The sequence below is a fragment of the Sturnus vulgaris genome, chromosome Z (assembly GCF_052056855.1).
Source record: "Sturnus vulgaris isolate bStuVul1 chromosome Z, bStuVul1.hap1, whole genome shotgun sequence".
NCBI classification, from domain to species: Eukaryota; Metazoa; Chordata; class Aves; order Passeriformes; family Sturnidae; genus Sturnus; species Sturnus vulgaris.
The window spans coordinates 29818179-29836925 of NC_142283.1; the positions used below are offsets into that span (position 1 = coordinate 29818179).

General features: G+C 37.2%; 1 long non-coding RNA gene across 2 annotated transcripts in view; it reads left to right on the forward strand.

Moving 5' to 3' along the window:
- LOC148219768 (uncharacterized) overlaps positions 1 to 18747 on the forward strand; it is a 51072-nt gene that overhangs the window by 21495 nt on the left and 10830 nt on the right. For both annotated transcript variants that reach the window (XR_015799316.1, XR_015799317.1), the window contains 2 exons: positions 9976 to 10063; positions 10938 to 11897. This is a non-coding gene — a long non-coding RNA (uncharacterized LOC148219768). The remainder of the gene's footprint in view (positions 1 to 9975; positions 10064 to 10937; positions 11898 to 18747) is intronic.

Consider the following 18747-nt stretch of genomic DNA (forward strand, 5'->3'; position numbering starts at 1 on the left):
AAGAACTTGTGTGAGCAAAGAGCATCTTGAGCTGAGTGGAGCAGTTGGGTTGCACACTTGCTTAGCAGTCCCATGCATATTCAGTATATCCCAAAAATGCTCATGGTTGGGATATGTACCCCTGCAACAGCACAGACAGGCACAGGGGAAGTATATGTTTTCTTAGACACAGTAATTCCTGTGTTTAATAGGTTATTTGACCAAAACGCCACACACCTCTCATGACTTTCAAGAGTTCATGTAACTGGTGGGAAGAAAGAAAGAATTCAGGTTTTATTTGGAAACAGATGGAGAGACTCATCCTAGCATGAAAGGAGGAGTTCTTTTCTGGTTGCTGTAATAAGAGCTCTGAGCTTAGTGTTTATTAACTTTAACTACTTTTTCCAAGTCAGAAAGACATCCACTGGCTAGGTGGCTGAGAGGTGTTGTCTCTCCTGTCTTTGCAGACAGGTTTTTTTTAGCCAGGACAAAAGAAGACTCAGAGGAGATCTTGTTGCCCTCTACAACTACCTTAAAAGAGGTTGTAGCAAAGTGGGTTTCAGTATTTTTTCCTGGACAACTAGTGATGGGACAAGTTGCAGTGGGAGAAGCTGAGGCTGGACATCAGGAAAAATTTCTTCACTGAAAGGGTGGTCAGCATCAGAACAGGGTCCCCAGGGGTGGAGTTACCATCCCTGGTGAATTGATGTGGCACTTTATGATATGGTTCAGTGGGCATGGTAGTATTTGGTCAAAGGTTGGACTTGATGATTTTGGAACTCTTTTTCCATCTTTATTCTGTGGGATCAGTTGTAAGCAGTTTATGTTAACAGATACTTAGATCAGCATATCTAGAATCTCAGTGATGCGAATGTAATCATGCACACTATAATCTCCACAAGTTTCTGTAGAAAAAGTGCAATTATTCCTCTTAAAAATTTGGTTAGGCTGTCTCTTTTACTGGTTTCAGCTGGAGTAGGGTTAATTTTCTTTACAGTAGCAGGTATGGGGGGCTGTGTTTTGGGTTTGTGTTGAACACAGGGTCGATGATATAGAGATGTTTTTGTTACTGCTGAACAGGACCAAGATCTGTTTTGCTTCTCATACAATTACTGTGCTGGTGAGGAGGGTCGGGGTGCCTGGGAGGCATGAGACATGAGATACGTCTGGGACAGGTGACCCCAGCTGACCAAAGGGATATTCCAAACCACATAATATCATGCTCAATATATAAAATGTGGTAAGGAAGAAAGCACATTTGGAGTGATGACATTTCTTCCCAAGTAACCATTACATGTAATGGGGCTCTGCTCTTCTGGACATTTATTAGTTCTGGAAAGCATTTATTAGTTCCTGGTTTACTTTGTTTACTTTGTGTGTGTGGTTTTTGCTTTCCCTATTGAACAGTCTTCATCTCAGCCCAGGAGTTTTTTGGTTTTTAGCCTTCCAGTTTTTATCTCCAATCCCAGTGGTGAAACAGTGAACGAGCAGCTGTGTGGGAGTTGGTTGCTGGCTGGGGTTAAACCATGACACTCTGCAGATTCCTGTGAAGAGCTTTCTGCACCCCATGTCCTCTGGAAGCATTAGGTTTTAGAAAAAAAAAAGCATGAGCTGCAGTACTTTTATTATCTCCTTTTTTGACATGGCTGGTGTATGAATTCTTCCTTGCATGTTATCTTCTCCATGTGATCTTCTGTATGTTCAGTGCCATAATGCTCCAAAATATTTCAGTTGTCTTCCCATCCTGGCAATGTGTGATGGTTGTCATCTCCCTGAGACTGGGAGCATCTGCCTGTGAATATGCCCCTGAAGCAATGGGAGTCAACTTCTGGCGATACTTCCTGAGGCAGAGATGGAGTTTGAAGGAGCATGACTGACTTCTGATGCTCTCCATCAGGACTGTGTGCAGTCATTTCACACATCTGTGTGAGTGCAGGGGGTGTGCAGGACTCCAACAGGAGTCCTGGGACAGTTGTTCATCTTTCAGGATGCACTGAGAGGAGCAGAGCTACAGTAACCACTTACACCTCTATTGCAGAATATACACATTCAGAATGCTGACGAATGAACCAAACAACTGAATTCTAGAATTTGGAAATGACTACACTTCCTTTTGATTAAAATGAAGTTTCTTTTATAACCTGTGCCTGCAGGCTATGCTGTAGATTTCTTGGCCAGGTAGTACCCAGTACAGAAATTTTTCCTAGCGGTTCTATAGTGCTTTCTGCACAGCAAGTATAGTGTGAAGGAGAAGCATGAGTATGAAGCCTTCATTGCTCAGAGAATTAGAGAAGACTTGGTCCACTGATTGATGCTCTGTGGCTGACTTTTCTTGGCCTGTAATAGAGTGGAAAGACAAAACTCTACCCTGCAGTTAGCCAGGTGGTAAATGATCACTTTCCTATATTCTGTGAGCTTTATTTTCTTTCTGTGAGGGAAATACAATAGGATTGTAGGAAACCAGACTGCGTGTAGAAGTCTAAGGAAAAACAAAAGCAGGATATTTTTCACCTAGGAAAAAAGATGGATAGAGTTAAGGACAAAAAGGTGGGTTGGAGAGGCACAGTGCAGTGTGCAGACATCAGAGCAGCTTGCTTCTGTGTGCACACGAGGCCAGGGATGCAGGTCTGAAAAAGCAAGCTGCCTGGAAGTATTTCTTTGACAGCAGGTCTTCAGGCCAAATCTTTGGCCACAAAGGAGAATTACTAAGAGTGACTCTATAGCTCAAGAGGGCAAGTCTTGAGACTGAGAGACATTTCAACTTGGTGTGCCTAGCCCTGCCAGCTTTTCTGACAGGGTTTAAAAGTGTGGAGGAAATGCCTGAGAGCATCACGGAGACACATTTTAGCAGGGAAGGAGTCTGGCAGAGACTTGATGGGAAAGGTCTGTAGTTCAACACAAGCTCTGATGCCTGAGTGGTGCACTCCTCAGGGGTCCAAACCTGCTGGTGTAAAGTATAACATCTTTATAGCAGTTCTAATTTGTGCTGATGGCTGAGTTGGCCTCTGGCCAACTCATAGTTGGGGCAAGCAGAAGGAAGGCTTGCAATAACCTCTTCCTCTCTACCAGAGCCGATGCTGTGCTGAGCATAAGCTTGGCTCAGTGTGCGACTGTGTCACTGAATCAATCCTTCATAAGAGAATGCACTGGGTCCAAAGCATGCATTCTGGTCTATCATATAAGCAATATGCCTTTTTAAAACTGTCACCGACACTTTTATACATGCCAGTTCTGGTGATAATTGCTGAATTTCTACATTTAGAGGAAGCAAGTGCTTCATTAATATCACAATGTGCTATTGTTTATTGCATGTGTTCTGTTCCTTCTAAATATAGAATTTAGGTAATTATCACTGTGGTTATTTATTGACTCGTTGCAGTTCAAGTGTAGATACATAAGATGTTGCAGTAATATTTGTTTTTAAAAGTTTGGAATCTCTGAAAAATCTCTCCCTTAGATGGGTTCAGCTCTTAGCTTCCTATAAAATTTCATAGCACATTTTTGGATGGCCATCTGGTTTGTTGAAGCTTGGAAAGTCTGCCTTACACCAACGCAGAAATTTTGCTTAAGGAAAAAAAAAAAAAAAGGGAAAAAACCCACCAAACCCTCAAAGATACCAAAGGGTTTTATTCTTCATTCAAAGCAATTAAAATAACTCTGCATCTATCTTTTGTTGGTCTTTAGTACTGGAGGGTTGCAAGCATTTCTCAAAATTAACATACAGGAAATAATTCAGGAGAGTATAATATTTTTTCTTTTATTGTATTTTTCATGAGAATACACATTTTTTTAGGTCTAATTACTGAAAAAACTTGGAATTCTTCAGTCTCAAGCTTCAGTTGCCCTGATAGGCATGCCAGCCATACCTGTGCTTAAAAGATCTGTCTGGTCAAGAGTTGACAAGAAAGGCAAGAGGGCCTAGAGATTGGAATTTTGACCACCAATAGATGCTGTTTTATTCTTTCTGCACAGCGTTGGATTATTTTCCTAACAACTCAGCTGTTGTTCTAAACAAGAATTACTTGCATCATGTTGTGGCAAAAGAAAATTGTAGATAACATCTTCTTGCATTAGAATATGCAAACATAGAAGAAAAGTTCTTGCTGGTAAGAGGCTGAACCTTGTCACCTGCTTAAAAAATGCTCACGTCTAGAATGGGGTTGTGTGAATGAGTGTGAGATTCTGTGGTGTCTTTAGACTTGGCACTCCTCATAAGTAAAATAAGAATCACAGAAACACAGCATCACAGAATGAACTAGGTTGGAAAAGACCTTTGAGATCATCAAGTCCAACCTATGACCTAAAAAAAGAATTATCATTCCAAACTCTGAACTGTGCTGATTGTTAAAAGCGGGAATTATAAACAGCAGCAAATTGATGTTAGAAGCCTAGCTGTTGCTTGCACCTTTGAAAATCTCTGAAAATTAATGAAATATTTTTGCTGCAGAAAGTACCATTTAATATACATATTTTGCAAAACAACAACAACAAAAAAAACACAACAGAAAGGAATACATAAACATCCTTTGGAGAGCTTGTCTGAAGTAAAGCCTTCAGTAATTTTCCAGTTCTGGTAAGAGATCACCGTCTTCACTCTTTGGGCAGGTGAAGCAGTAGTTAATTGCTGTCAATTATTTATATAGCTCCAGAGAATTGCAAAGACATTCTTTCAAAAATTACAGGTCAATGTCCAAAGGAGTATTAAGAGCTACACTGGCATTAAAGTTAGCATGATTTAAATTAAGCAGAGGATGGAAGGGGAAAACTATGGATTCCTTGAAAAAAAGCTGATGGGACTCTTGCTGTTCCCTGATGAAGGTCTGCTGTTGCAATCAAAATGTAGTCAAGACTGTGCCCGCTCTTTAGTTAAAGAGCCTCCTGAACAGACCCCAAATGTGTTGCTATAGATCCTGTATGTACATAATGGCTAAGTGAGCCCAGTGATTTCCTGTGCTTCTGGGCGAGTATGTCGATGGGAAACACAATATTCTCACCCAATCTTTTAAAGGCTGACGAAGATTAAATTCAACAAGATCTGATAATGCCTTTGGGATTTGCCTAAAAAGAACAGGTCCTTGCTTCATATTCATTTACTTTTCATCAAAAAGAAATCTGAAAGCAATACCTAAATGTGTGTTAATTGTGTTTTAAATATATTTTTTTTGTTTGCACTTTTAGCATATTTTTGCATATGAATTTATTTTTCCTTTGCTACTGTACTGATTGATAGTCTGACTGATCAGACTATTACAAGCTATGTTGTTCTTTTGCTCTTTTTTATTTTTGTTTTTAACATTGAAATCATTTATGTTCTATTCTTTATGTATTTATTCTTTGTCTTAGGTACATTCAGAAAAATAAGCGTTCCTGTGAGGCATTGCCTGTTCATGCTGTGATAGTATATTCTGCTTTTCTGTGATGTATGGCCTTTAAGTTGTTTGCTCACCTCTCTTTTCCCTCCTGTCAACCTCCTATTACCATGAACTTTTGTTGGAACATGCTCAATTAGAAACCTTCATGTTCTTTTAAAATCTGTTCTTTACATTTTTATGTACATTTTGAGTGTTTCTTTTGCATCTCCCTCTTATGATGATGTCATCAGCAATTTTCTGATTCCTTGCAGAGAACAAGAGCATACAAATTATTGGAAGAAGTATTTTTATTTTTAAAATTTGTTCCTCTTCAGTTTTACAAGGAAAAAAATAATTTCAGATTCATAATTTAACAAATAGTTTGGAATCAGATATTTTTCTCCCCGATTTTCTGATCCAAAATAAGGTAGTCAAGTATTTGGTTAGAGGTTTGGCACTTAAAAGCATGTTAATTGTCATAGATGTATATCATTAGCATATTAAGGCTTTTGACAGCTCCTTACAATCGATCTAAATTAAAGGATAAGACAAAAGGCAAAATTCTATTTGCAAAATCACACTCAAAGCTGGTTCAGATGATTTCTGTCAAAACAAGTTTCTGTAAGGATCACTCTTTGATCTGTCATTAACAGAAACTCTGAAATGCTGGATGACCGTCGTGGTCTTTTTAGCTTTCTTCATGGCAAGGGAGGTTGAAGAAGTCCTGCAGCCTGGAATTCAGAAACAGAAAGAATCTTGGAAAATTTGTGATGATGCCAAGTCTACTGTTGATGCAATGCAACAAGTATAAACATCTATATTTGGGCAAGGTTAAATATCTGTACATGCCTTATATCTGTATGATACAGGGCTGTGGGATCATTTGCAGCTGGAATGAGTTGCCTGCATGATTGTGAAATGAGAAAGAAATGAGAAAGAAATGAGAAAGAAAAAGGGAGAAAAAATGCAAATCTATACTGGAAAAAAGCTTGTGTAAAACAGGGGAAGAAAACATGTCTAATGGCATTGTAGTGGAAGTAAAGTCCAATTATTTGTGCTTTTCTCTATAAAAGTCTGGGTTAATGGCTTTTAGTATGGGTCTTTGTGAGACAGTGATTGAAGATCTAGAAAATATGATCTGCTACGAAGGACTGAGTGGTTTGGGCTTATGTAGCTTTGGACGATATTACTGTAACAAAGGGTTTGATAATACACCAATTTTGTGTCTTAGCGAGAAGGTTGACAAATTTTATAACAAAGTTTGTGACAAAGCAGATTAAAAAAGTAAGCATTAAACTGAAGAAGATTTTAAACCTTTATTAGGACTGAGATAGCAGAAAATGAAAATACTAGAAAAGATATTGTGGTCTTTCCAGGCAGAATCTTTCATCAAAGACCTTTAGATGGGAAATGTCACACAAATGCCAGGTGATGAGGGAGAATGGAGCTTTTGCCATCATGGAAAGATTGACCTGCCACAGCTCCTACTGCTAGTACATTCCTGATAGCAAGCTACATAGCTGACACTTACTGACTTTGCATTCAAGATGTTTTAAACTCAGCCTTATGAAGGTAGTTATATTTTTCCCAGTGGTTGAGAATTCCTCCAAATCAGGTGTCATAATACTCTGAATGGCATCTTAGGAGATTCTAGTGGGATGTAATAGATTAGACCGCATAGTCAATAGAGTAGGTCTATTGAAGTATTTTCCTGAGGGCCTGTCAACATTCACATATTCTTGAGTTTAAGTGAAATTCACTTGCATAATGCTTTTCACCCAAATATCTTACAGGGGAAGAATTATTCTTTTGTGAATAAAGTAGCATAGCTTTGACATGTGGGTACAAATTCTGGCAGCAAATGAATATATCCTAAATTAACATCAGTTAAATAATTAGATGGGGAAAAATACAGAAAAATTTACAAGAGAGTGGTCTTATAAACAATGTAACAAATCACGATGCCCCTTTGGAAAGTTTCACATTTGTTACTGATTGGTGTTTTTTAAGTTAAAAATTTTTATCACTCAACATTCTTTAGACTGAAAGTAAGGTCTGTTTTAGGACTGAAAACTGGATTTTCACAGGGCTTTTTGCTGTTTTTTTTTGTTGTTGTTTGTTTGTTGTTTTGTTTTGTTTTTTGTTAAAAATTGTAAATAGACACATGAACTTGAAAGTTGGAAAAGTTGAACAGATGTATTTACTATTTTGTCTGCTGCTTTTTCCTCTAATATCAAATTTATTAATATAACCTGCCAGCCTTTACCCTTTAGTATTGTATTTATTACCTTGAAAATGTACATTTTGAAGATGATTTAAAATTAAGATTAGTTGGATTCAATTGCCTATTAAAATCAAGATATGAATACAAATTTTCAGTGAACAGAGTTAAAGAGGAACAAGTGCTTTCGGTTGGATCAAATGTGCCCGTCCTTACTTTACTCTTTCCATCAAATAGGATTCTGTGATCTGAGGGATTAAATGAAATTTCTGCAGATGTTATTCTTCAAATAATGAATGTATTATTTTCAAAGTAATGTTATGCAAAACAGTTCACTCTGTCAGATTAGAAATTATGATTTTTCTTACTTTTTTCCCATTGATTTGTTGGTCACTGAAATAAAAAAAACCAACGAACCCAACTCTGTTAACATGAAAAAAAATGTCAGAGCTTTCAGAATGGAATATTAGGTCTTTGGATAGCAATTTGAAAGTAAATCTTTTCCAGACTGAAAAAGTTTAGTATATGTTCACTAACATCAATACTATTTTATTTACAGAATCATTACTGGGGTAAAATAATGCATTTAGATTTTATATGGATGTGGTTAATATATGAATTTTTTTTTTTTAGTATTCATGGATATTGGAACTAAATTTGGTATCACTGGAATGTTTCAGGGTAGATTCTCAGCCTTTGCTTCTCACATATTTTATAGCTAATAGTAAGAATAAAATGACAGTATTTGAAGGTGTTAACCTTATTTTTAACATAATTTTCTATTAACAAGAACAACATTACACACCCTTTCTGACACAGACTCTGTGTCAGTTTTGAATTGCCAGTTTGTTGAACTGGCTGCCAGTTTGGTCGGAAACTGCTTAGGAAGTTCTTAATTCTCTGTTTTATTCATAAATGAAGTGCCATCATTATTTAGGATTAGTAAACTCAGCATGTGTTTGGCATTTCTTCTCCCAAGGTACAGCAATATTGCAGCTCAGAATATTTACACACAAGTTTATTCAGGACTGGGTTAAATTAGCAATTTTGTTTACAAAAATACCACCCCTCTCTAATCAAGTGAAAGTACATGCCAAATCACTAGTATATCTGAGTCTTTTATGTTGACCTTAATGAGGCTTTAAAATTAATCCAGGAAGCATATGGTATTTTTGTTCTTTTAAATAGCCTTTTAGCAGCACTCCTCTACACAAAATGTTCCCACATTTACAGGTAATACAGCCTTAAAAATTAGTCCATGGTGGGGAATAGAGGGGGGAGGAGGGAACTGCTAGACTAGGATTGACCTTTGCTTTGTACTTATCTCAATCTCTATATTGCTATATCACTATAGGAAGTTACTTATCCATCCTATTTGGTGTCTCTCTGCTGTAAATGTTCCAGATTTTTTTTCCCTATAGCACCTAGCATTGTGCTCCTGTAACACCAAGAAGAATAAGTTTGGAAAATTATGTTGCACCTTTTCTCCTTGGACCCACCAACCCATTCAAAGGAAAATCATGCTTGCTATGGGCACTGGTACAAGAATGGAGACACAGGTTCTAAGGGATATGTTACCTTCATAGTCTTCTGGTGTCCATATGTAGCACCATTTATAGTTTTAAATGCAGCTCTATCTCATAGAACAGTGCATTGCAATGAATTTTCCAGGAGAAAGGAGTTAATGTTCAACTGCTGCAATTTGTACATTTGAATTCAAAGTGCAATATCTTTTATATGTTCAAAGATGAAGTCCCAATTTCACTGCTACAAAACATGCCATTCTACAAAAGCCAAGTTCTCCCCTCTAGAAACAATGTAGTAGGAGCATGAATTCTAGTTTATCTACTCATTTTAATTTGGCCTGTTTGTTTTGACTTCTCTTCATTTGATTGCATTTAATCCTTACTTTCATGTGATAAAAATTCTAAAAAAGCCTCAGAAATGACATTCAGTCCTCGGAGAGAAAGAGCTAATCCTGAGAGATGCAAGTCCTTCTTTTGGAAGGCACAATCTTCTTAGTGACACTGATATAAGATTATTGGAAGTGGGTTGAATAGATGGAAAATAGTCTTTGTATTACGGTAAGTAGTGTCACTCTGCTGGCAGCTCTGATAAGTACCAGACATCAAAGCTTCCATACTGAGCTAATACTAATTCCAATGTCCCATGTACACTCACTGTGGGAAGGGTGGATGTGTATGCACAAGAGGAGATGAAAACATGGGAGAAGGAGATTAAATGAATGCAACTTTTGGCTTTTTCTTTGCAATTAAACAACCCCTTGTAATAACTGGATGTAGTCAAAGTCTTTGCTTTCCTTAGTTCTTTTTTATTTTTTTTTTAATTAAGTTGTCAATAATTAATTAAACATTGACATGAAACTTTCCTACCTTTTAAGAGGTTTTTTTCTTATGTTTTAAGAAGAAATCAGGGAAAAGTGGTTGGAAATGGTGTCCTAAATATCGGTCTCAAAAAAATCAGCATTGTTCATTGGATGACGGGACCTAAAGTAAGTGTTTTCTGATTGCTGTAGTTGTTTTATTTTCCCTTAGATCACAATGGGTTTGTTTTGCATATTATCACTACACACAGCAAGGATGGATTGGTAGCAAAATCCAAACAAAAAGAAAAGTGTGATAATATGCAATATTTGTGACACTGACTGCAACTTTGTAAAAACTTTAATCTGCTTTGTAAAGTATGTGTAATTTGAATATTTTATATGCAAAACACACGTAGCTGTGTGTGGTGAGGATGTGAGATATGTGTGGGACTGCTGCTCTGGTGCATGTCCCATGTCCCAGAGGATGGAAGGTCCTTGTAGTCTCACTTACAGCTAAAACTGAGCCTTGTACAAGTATCAGGCTTCATTGCATGTGAAGATATATGTGCACCCCCTACCATGCTTTGCAGATTTTAAAATCCTAGGATTAATTTTAAAAAAAGTCTCTTTAGAAGTTGTATATAAGTTTTTTCTCAAGCAACGCAGTATGGCTGATTTATTTTTAAACCCTTACATTGCTGGGGAAAAAGCAACAAAACCAAGAACAGCCAGAATAAATTCATATAGTCTGTATTTCTAATTTTACCATTTACCTTAAAGGAAGTAGTTTAAAGCGAACAAGTACCTGGGCTCCAACACATAACATGCAACTTTTTTTTAGATTACATGAAACTCAAATGGTGTGATGCTAACCTTTGAGAAAAAATCAGCCTGATTCTTCTCCCCATGGCACAGTGAAAAATCTGTGTAGTGGTTTTGTTTCTTTTATTTGCTATATAAAGAAGCATATTTATTTTCCTTTTTAATTTTTAAGTTAAAGCCAATGCAATTATCTCAAGTAAGTAAAACTTGTTTCTCCCTTTTTCTACCAAAATCTTAGAAAATCACGGAATCCTACAATGGTTCAGGTTGGAAAGGACTATGGTTAACCATCTGATCCAACCTCCCTGCCTCAAGAAGAGTCATCATCGAGCACATGGCACTGAATTGTGCCCAGACGGTTCTTCAGTACCTTCTCTGAAGGAGACCCAACAACCTCTCTGGGCAATCTGTTCCAGTGCACAGCCACTAGCAGAATAAATAACTTCTTCCTCATGCTCATACTGGTTTATAGCAAGGACAGTGGTATCTAAAGCATTTCCCGCAGTTTTAGTCATTGCTTTCTTACCACTTGCTGATTCTTGTTTGCATTATCCTGATACTTAAACTTCATTACACCAAATTATTTGAGTCAGGATCAATATCAGGTTGTGATCCTCCTATGACAAGCCAGCTGCTAGATCAGGCATTGGGGTTACTTGGTTATAGAAACTCTTGTTACTCGTCTCAGCATAATGGGAATTATTCAGGGTGAATAATTGAAGCTGGCCAATGCCCTGTTTATACTTGATTTTGTGTTAATACTGTCTACTAGCACTGATGGATTTTCTCCCTGACTTGTGGTCATTCTATACAATTAGATTCAGCAGTCTTAGCACATATCAGCATTTTTATCAGGCTAATCAAGACATTTTCTGCTCTCCCCTGCATGGCAGACTTCTTATAATGCCTGTCTGCATATTCTGCACTTATGTAAGCCAAACTTGAGCTGCTTTGGATACAAAGAATAAAACTGGGCTTTCTCCACTTTTTCATACTTCTATCTGTCTAGTTTCCTTACCTTGTTCTGCTTTTTCGTCTCTGAAATTTGCCTTCCACTAAAGCTAAAGCAGCTTCTATGTTTTGGGTTTCAGATGACAGCATTAATGAAATGTCTCAGGTGAGAAGGGCCTAAGGAACAGCCCTGTGGTGCTTCATATCTGTCACTCAGATTCCCCTACTGCTGCTCTTGACTATGCAGGTAACATTCAACACCTGGCAAATAATATATCTGTGTGAGGGGGAAATATTGGTAGGTCACTGTGCTCACTCCCGTGGATGTAAGATCAAATCTGGGCTGTTCTTAGCCTCTTCTCCTTTTCTGCCATGGAATGAAAGTTGGTTCAAGCCGATTATACAAGTTTTGATTCAGCCTTTTTACTACTGAATTAAAGCTAAAGAGCCTGCCAAGGGAGGCGGGGAAGACAGATTGGAGAAGGAGGAGGTGAGAGGTGGGAGAGGGGGAAGCAGAGAGAGGAGTATGGAAAGTATTAAAGCCAAGAAATTTGAAGAAATGGGGGAGGGAAAGGGGGAGGGAGTAAAAGAAGTAAGAGTTATTTTCAGATCATTTTCTCTGTAGTTGGGAAAATTTTCAATTAAAACCAATTTTTTGGTATACACTGGAGAGAAACAGTTAATGAGCTATTGTCTCTGCCCTCAGCCCATCATCTCCAAGGCCCCTGCAGCACAGAAGGCACCTTTTCAAAATCATGGTAGCATTGTAGGTTATGCTTGATTGGAGTAACTTCCTTCTTTCTACAGGCAAAACTCATTGCTCTCGGCAGCATCTGTTCTCTGGCATCATCCCTGATAACCCATCTGAAGCTTAGTGATAGCCTGGCACAACATATGTATTCTTGTGTCATCTCATGTGGAGCTACATTCATTCCCACTGAGTGACTTTCTGGAGACAGTAGCTAGAGGTCCAATTCTGCTCTCTAATACTAGATGTAAAGAAACTTCCTAATGTATTTGGTAGGCAAAGGCTGGCGAGAATAATTCTGGTTCTCTCACTTGTCTGCATAAACCTTTTCAATATTTCCTGTATCTTATTTATTTGGTTGTTAAATAAGTGAAAGGCTGAAGGTTTCTTTATGCCTCTTATCTTAAGTAGGCTCATTCGCTGGAGTCACTGGGAGCATTGGCAAGCCATAAAGCCCAGATGATGATCCTGCCCACTGTATTAAATTGACTAAATAATGCTTTTAATCACTGTCTTATAGCACCTGAGATCACAAATAATTTTAAACAGATAATGGAGTGGTTTACATTTCCACAGAAACATACTGCTGATGGAAAAAAGGTGGATAAGTCTGAGCAGGGATGTTGTGCACCATTTTAGTGCAGAATATGAAAACACCTCAAACCATTCAACTAAACTAAAGATCATAGGTGGGTGGAATAGAGTTACTTCCATTTGGCACAGTATATGGGATAATACCTCTGCTATTGATGTTTCAAGTAATTTTAAAGACTGGGAATGGACAGGATTTTCGATGATGTATGGCTTTTTCTTTGGATAAAAGATAATCTACAGAAGTGGTTTTCAAGTCTTTTTCTAAAGGAAAAGCATTAGATTTGATCTTTCTTGTGGAGTGTTTTACATTGTTATTGCTGTTCGCCAAAACATGGTGATGTTTGATAGTAGAGCACTAGAAAGCAAATCAGTCAAGTTTGTTTCTTTATAGAATTTTAGAGTATTAGGAGGTAAATGTAACTTATAGAACTTCACTCTGCAAAGGTACTAGGGAAAAGATACCAATCCTTTTCAGAAAGATGATGTCTGATGAAAGAAAGCTCTCTATCGAGGGTTTAAGGGAAATGTGGACACACACATTTAGAGACCTGGGGAATTACAGCTTGGAAATTCTTTTCAGGCCTGGATTTCTCCTGACTCTCAGGTCCATTCCCAGGCTGACAAGCTGACTACCGCTTCAGTTAGGGAGGAAGTCTCCCAAGGTGATAACATGGTAAAAAACAGAGTAGAATTCATAATAAAGATTAACACCTGGTGTCTTTCCCATGGGATACATCCTAAGGTACTGTCCCATGGATGTTTTTCCCAATTGTCCAATGAACTACTGTCCTGTCCTAGCTGCACGTAACACATTTTAAATATCAGCTGTCTGTACAATAAAGTTGGCCTTTTTTCCCCAAAGAAGTCCATGTGTGTTACTGTCCTTTCTCTCTCTTTTCAGCACAGTAACCACAGGGAAATGATCCCTTCAAATATATTGCTATTCTTTAATGTAATCACAAATTGTAGTAATAGTATTACTATTGAGTATTATGCTACTGTAAACCGTAAATTGCAGGGAAACAGGTCCTTTTTAGAAGAAAATATGCTTTCATACCACTGCACTTACTTGTGCACTGCTTTTCTTCTAGTTTGTACTGAAAGTCATATCCTTGAAAGAGGGAGCTTTTGTGAGAATAGATGGTTAAGGATGTGCGAGAGCTCCCATGCAAAATCTATGCAACCTTCTCTGGTTCCCCTCAGCACTTTTGTTGTATTAAATGAAACTTTTCAATGTTGTAAGCCTGATGAAATGACAATTGGCCTTACAAAAGTTCAGTGTTTAATTCATTCATCATATTCCTGTGATGGTAAACATGTTGCCCTCCCCTGCCTTTCCTCCAGTACTGTTGCTTTTCACATTGTGAAATATGTATGTTATACATTTTCAGAAGCCAAATTAGAGCTATCACCAATTTTCAATTTACAGGAATCCTCTACTGAAACCTAAGATATCTAGCAAAAAAGACAAATTTGATCAATAATACCTCTACATCATACTGGATTAAAACAAAAACAAAAACAAAAACAAAAACAAAAACAAAAACAAAAAACAGAGGCAAATATTTTCCCTTTACTTTTTTTTAATTAGTCTAGATATCTGCTGAGTGCTTCATAAGACATAGGTTTGTGTCTGAATGAAAACGTTCCATGCAAAATGCTCATGAAGCGGACCTTGCTGCTCTCATCATGTTAGCCCCATATTTCTTGCACTCAACACAGTAAAGAACGGAAGGATAAAGATAGCAAAAAAAATTCTCCATTATCTGTCCTGATGTTCCTCTGATCAATAACTCTGTCTTTCTGACCTGTTTGGTGCCTGTTGATGTCTGCTTGTTCCCATCTCCTTTCTTAAGAGTGGCAGAGGGGTGTAGGAGATAATTCTTCTGTATAGTTCAATACAGCTAATAATGGGTTGCATCTTCTATATGTCTAACTACTATTGGAAAATTTGATTTTTAGTAAACATGGTTCCTGTGAAATGAAATTCACTTACTGCCTTTACCTTCTCATCCACTATTACATATTAAAAAACCCCCAAATGTGGAACTTAAAAATTGTCCCTGCAACTTACATGTGGTTGGGAGTAGTGGGGTCTCTGCCTTGCTTCTCTACCATGTATTTAAGTTAATAAAGACCTTCAGTGAGAAGCAAGACTATGAACCTTTTGAGCTTGCTTGGTTTGGGCAAGATGAGATGTATGGAAGTATAGAAATTTTTAAGGAATCCATTGTTTATAAATCAGAGGACTACTAAATTTTTGGTAAAATTAGGTACTTAAGACCTAAATTCACAAAATAGACAAACTTCTTTCATGCCCAGGAGATGTGTCATGGAGACGTTAGAAGGCATTACGTATTACATTCTATGGGTACTATTGCTATATACATTTTTATACTAACTTCTGGTTCTGTAAGTTCTTTTCAATCCAATTAGATAATGCCAGCAAATAATGATAACATGGTGAAAAAACCTTTCTGTTTTATAATGACAGCTTTGGAAGAACGTGTTTAGATTAAAAAAAACCCAAACAAACAACCCCAACCACCACCAAACAACCCTTCAAAAAACCAATTTTGTGAAAATTACTTGTGGTAGCAGGCACAGGGACAAGGGAGGGGAGCATAACAGTTTTTCAAATGGAATATATTTATTTTAGTTGAGAATACAATTACATTTGTGATTAACAGTGGTCCACAAAGAAATAGCTATGGAAAAAAATCCATCACAATCCTGGTTTTTAAAGGAAGCATTCAGAGTCAAAAGTACACGAGCATACACAAAAGCAATAACATGGCTTAAAATTGCTTTATGTTTTTTAACAGCATTATGATGGACTGAGCAGAGCTGCAAAAATAATAGTAATGAAAAAACTGAATACCAGTCTGTTCTTTGAAAGGGAAGGTGTTTTCTCTGCAGTTCTCACCCCTATCCAGCACAGGAGGTGCAGTGGTGTGGTGCCTCTTGCAGTGTAGCTGCAGAGACTGAATCTTCCTGTCACATGGACAAATTTCTCCAGCATTGAATGGGTGTTTGGAAGCACATATGAAAGGAAAGAAAAGGAGAGGGAAGAATTATACTCTGAAAGATCTGAGAGACTTTACTTCTGTACAGGTTATATAGTTAGGCCATCATATTTCAAAGAAAGTAGTGCTTTGGTGCTGTCAATTAAGTTGGTGCACATCCCAACAGTTCAAGGTACACTGTGAATTTAATAATTTTTCTTTTTCTGACCCAACCAGCTTACAGAAGCATGAAATACATTTAAGACAGGGAAACGGGCATGGTCATTTCCCTTTGAACATTGAAGTTTCCACTCTTGACCAGGGTCAGGTAAAGAGCATCAATTTATAGCCTGATACAATAATAGTCAAAAGTTCAAACATGAATATGGAGATTTTGAGGATCTGGGCTTTTCCTAGCTTAATTTTATTTTGTGCTTGTCAGCATAGGCAGTGCTGGCCCTGAGATCCATCAATCTTGTGCCAATCTGAAACCAATGGTGAACAGCTGACTGCAGCCTCTGCTAACAGACAGACCTTAAACTGTCATGCAACACAGTAGAGGCAAGAATAGGTTAACATCATGCGTGCCTTAATGACAATGGCTTGCTGATTATACAATTTTAAAGTTTATATTGTTTTAAGATAGAAGGGAAATATAAGAATTGTAACCTTTTTTGTTGAATACCACACATCACTTTCAGTCAGAATTACGATTTTGACTCACTTTAGATGTAATGGTAGCTTTTAATACAATATGCTCAATTCATCACAATAATTCTGGTAATATAAGATTACATTATGATATTACATTAAGATTTTAACCTCCTCTCCTTTCCCAAAACAAAGAACAACTTAGGCATCAGTCAAATCATTGACAGAAATTCAAATAATTAACCCGATTTTTTGTTTTACTATTTTAGTAATATAATAATATTGCAAATTATTTATGTTCACCAAAAAACCCAAGCAGTGAAATGAGTTCAAATTCTTATATTCTACATATCAGGAAGTGCATATATGATACATATTCTTCTGATTATTGTGTTAGACAGAAATGTTAGATAAAATTAGGTGGTTTAAAGTGCCATTCTGAATGGAAAAATTTATATTGATATTGTTATTGATGGTGATACTGCCAAATATTGGTGATGGAGACGCCTGAGAAGGATGAAATATAGAAAACAGAAGGAGTTCTTGGTTCTTTCCAAGAAATCCAGAAATACCCCCAGTAAGTTCTGAGGGCAAGTTTGAATCTTTTACGCTAGTTGTGTGCTGAATGACTCCATTTAGCTGGCTAAGAAATTCTCATCTACTTAGCTAGATTTGGCAGCTTATCTGTGTGAACTCGCAGTTTAACTTCTTCAGCAGCATTCGTTCATCACATGAAGGAAAAGCCTAACAACGTGGGTCCTTTTGAGTATCAATTGACTAATAATTGATGAAAACCAGAACCAAGAGGTTTCTGAAGGGAAACTTCCAGTTCTGCTTCTCCCCTTACCAGGTGATCAAATCTGGTGCATGTAAGCAGAAGTAGACTTGCTTCTTCACTTTTTTGTATCACTGTGGACCATAGATAAAAAGGGATATATTGATATGTAATCTGGGCAAAAAGGAAATAGTGTGGTGTTTTTCCATTGACCAAGCCTCACACAAATTTCACAGTTTGGAAATAAAACTTTTTGTCAGTGAACCACATGGGAAAACACCTTGGTCTTCAGAAAATGAATAGAAGCATTCTTGGGCCTGTTACTGCCAGGAACTAGAGTTTTTTGCTTGTTTGTTTTTGGGGAGGGTTGTTTGGTTTTGGTGGGTTTTGTTTGTTTGTTTTGAGGTGAGCTGTAATATTTTTGTAATCTCTAGATTATAAAAATCTGCAGAGAATACTCAGTACAAAACAACTCATACTCTTGGGTGTTCATAAAGCACTGCAGTGCAGGTCAGAAAAGGAAGTATATGTATATGTATATGTATATGTATATGTATATGTATATGTATATGTATATGTATATGTATATGTATATAGTATTATATAATTTCATTGTTTAGATTTCCCTCTGCACATACAGCATGAGTGGGTGTAAGTCATCACAAATTCTGTTTTGGTGCACAATCTTGAAAAATCTGTAGCTTTGTAAAAGAAACCTGAAAGTTGTTGACAGATAGCTTTCTGGCACTTCCTGGGGAAAAATCAAACAAAATCAAGACATTTTAGAGAATAGTAAAATATGATAGAAAAATCATCCCCTCGTCTAGTGACTGTTTATATTTTCTCTTAATAACTGAAGTGATCTGTATTTATTTTGGTTCAAAGTTCTTGTGTTTGAAATAGGCTGCTCATCAGCCACTGCTCTCATACAGAGCACTATGAACAAGCCAAAATGAATCGTAGCTTTAATTCCTTTATTCTGCAACCTGTGAATCCAGGATAGGAAAATTTATTTGTTGGCACAGTGGGTTTCACCTCTGAGCTCAATCGTTGGTTTAGATCAGCAATGGGCAAGTTTGTTGATAATGTTTGTTAGTCTCTATCTACCCACAGAAAGATGAATGTTTGAGGTGAGTACTTTCTTATCAATCTTGCCAAAGCTAAATTTTCTCCTATAAATCCCTAGCAGACATTTGTTAATACAGCAAGCACCTCATAACTTGGTATTGTTAAGTTTCTGCATCAGAGTACTCCAGATGTGAAGGATTGTACATATCGCTTTTGTAAAATAACATGAACTGTATTCTAGGGTTGTCTTTAGGGA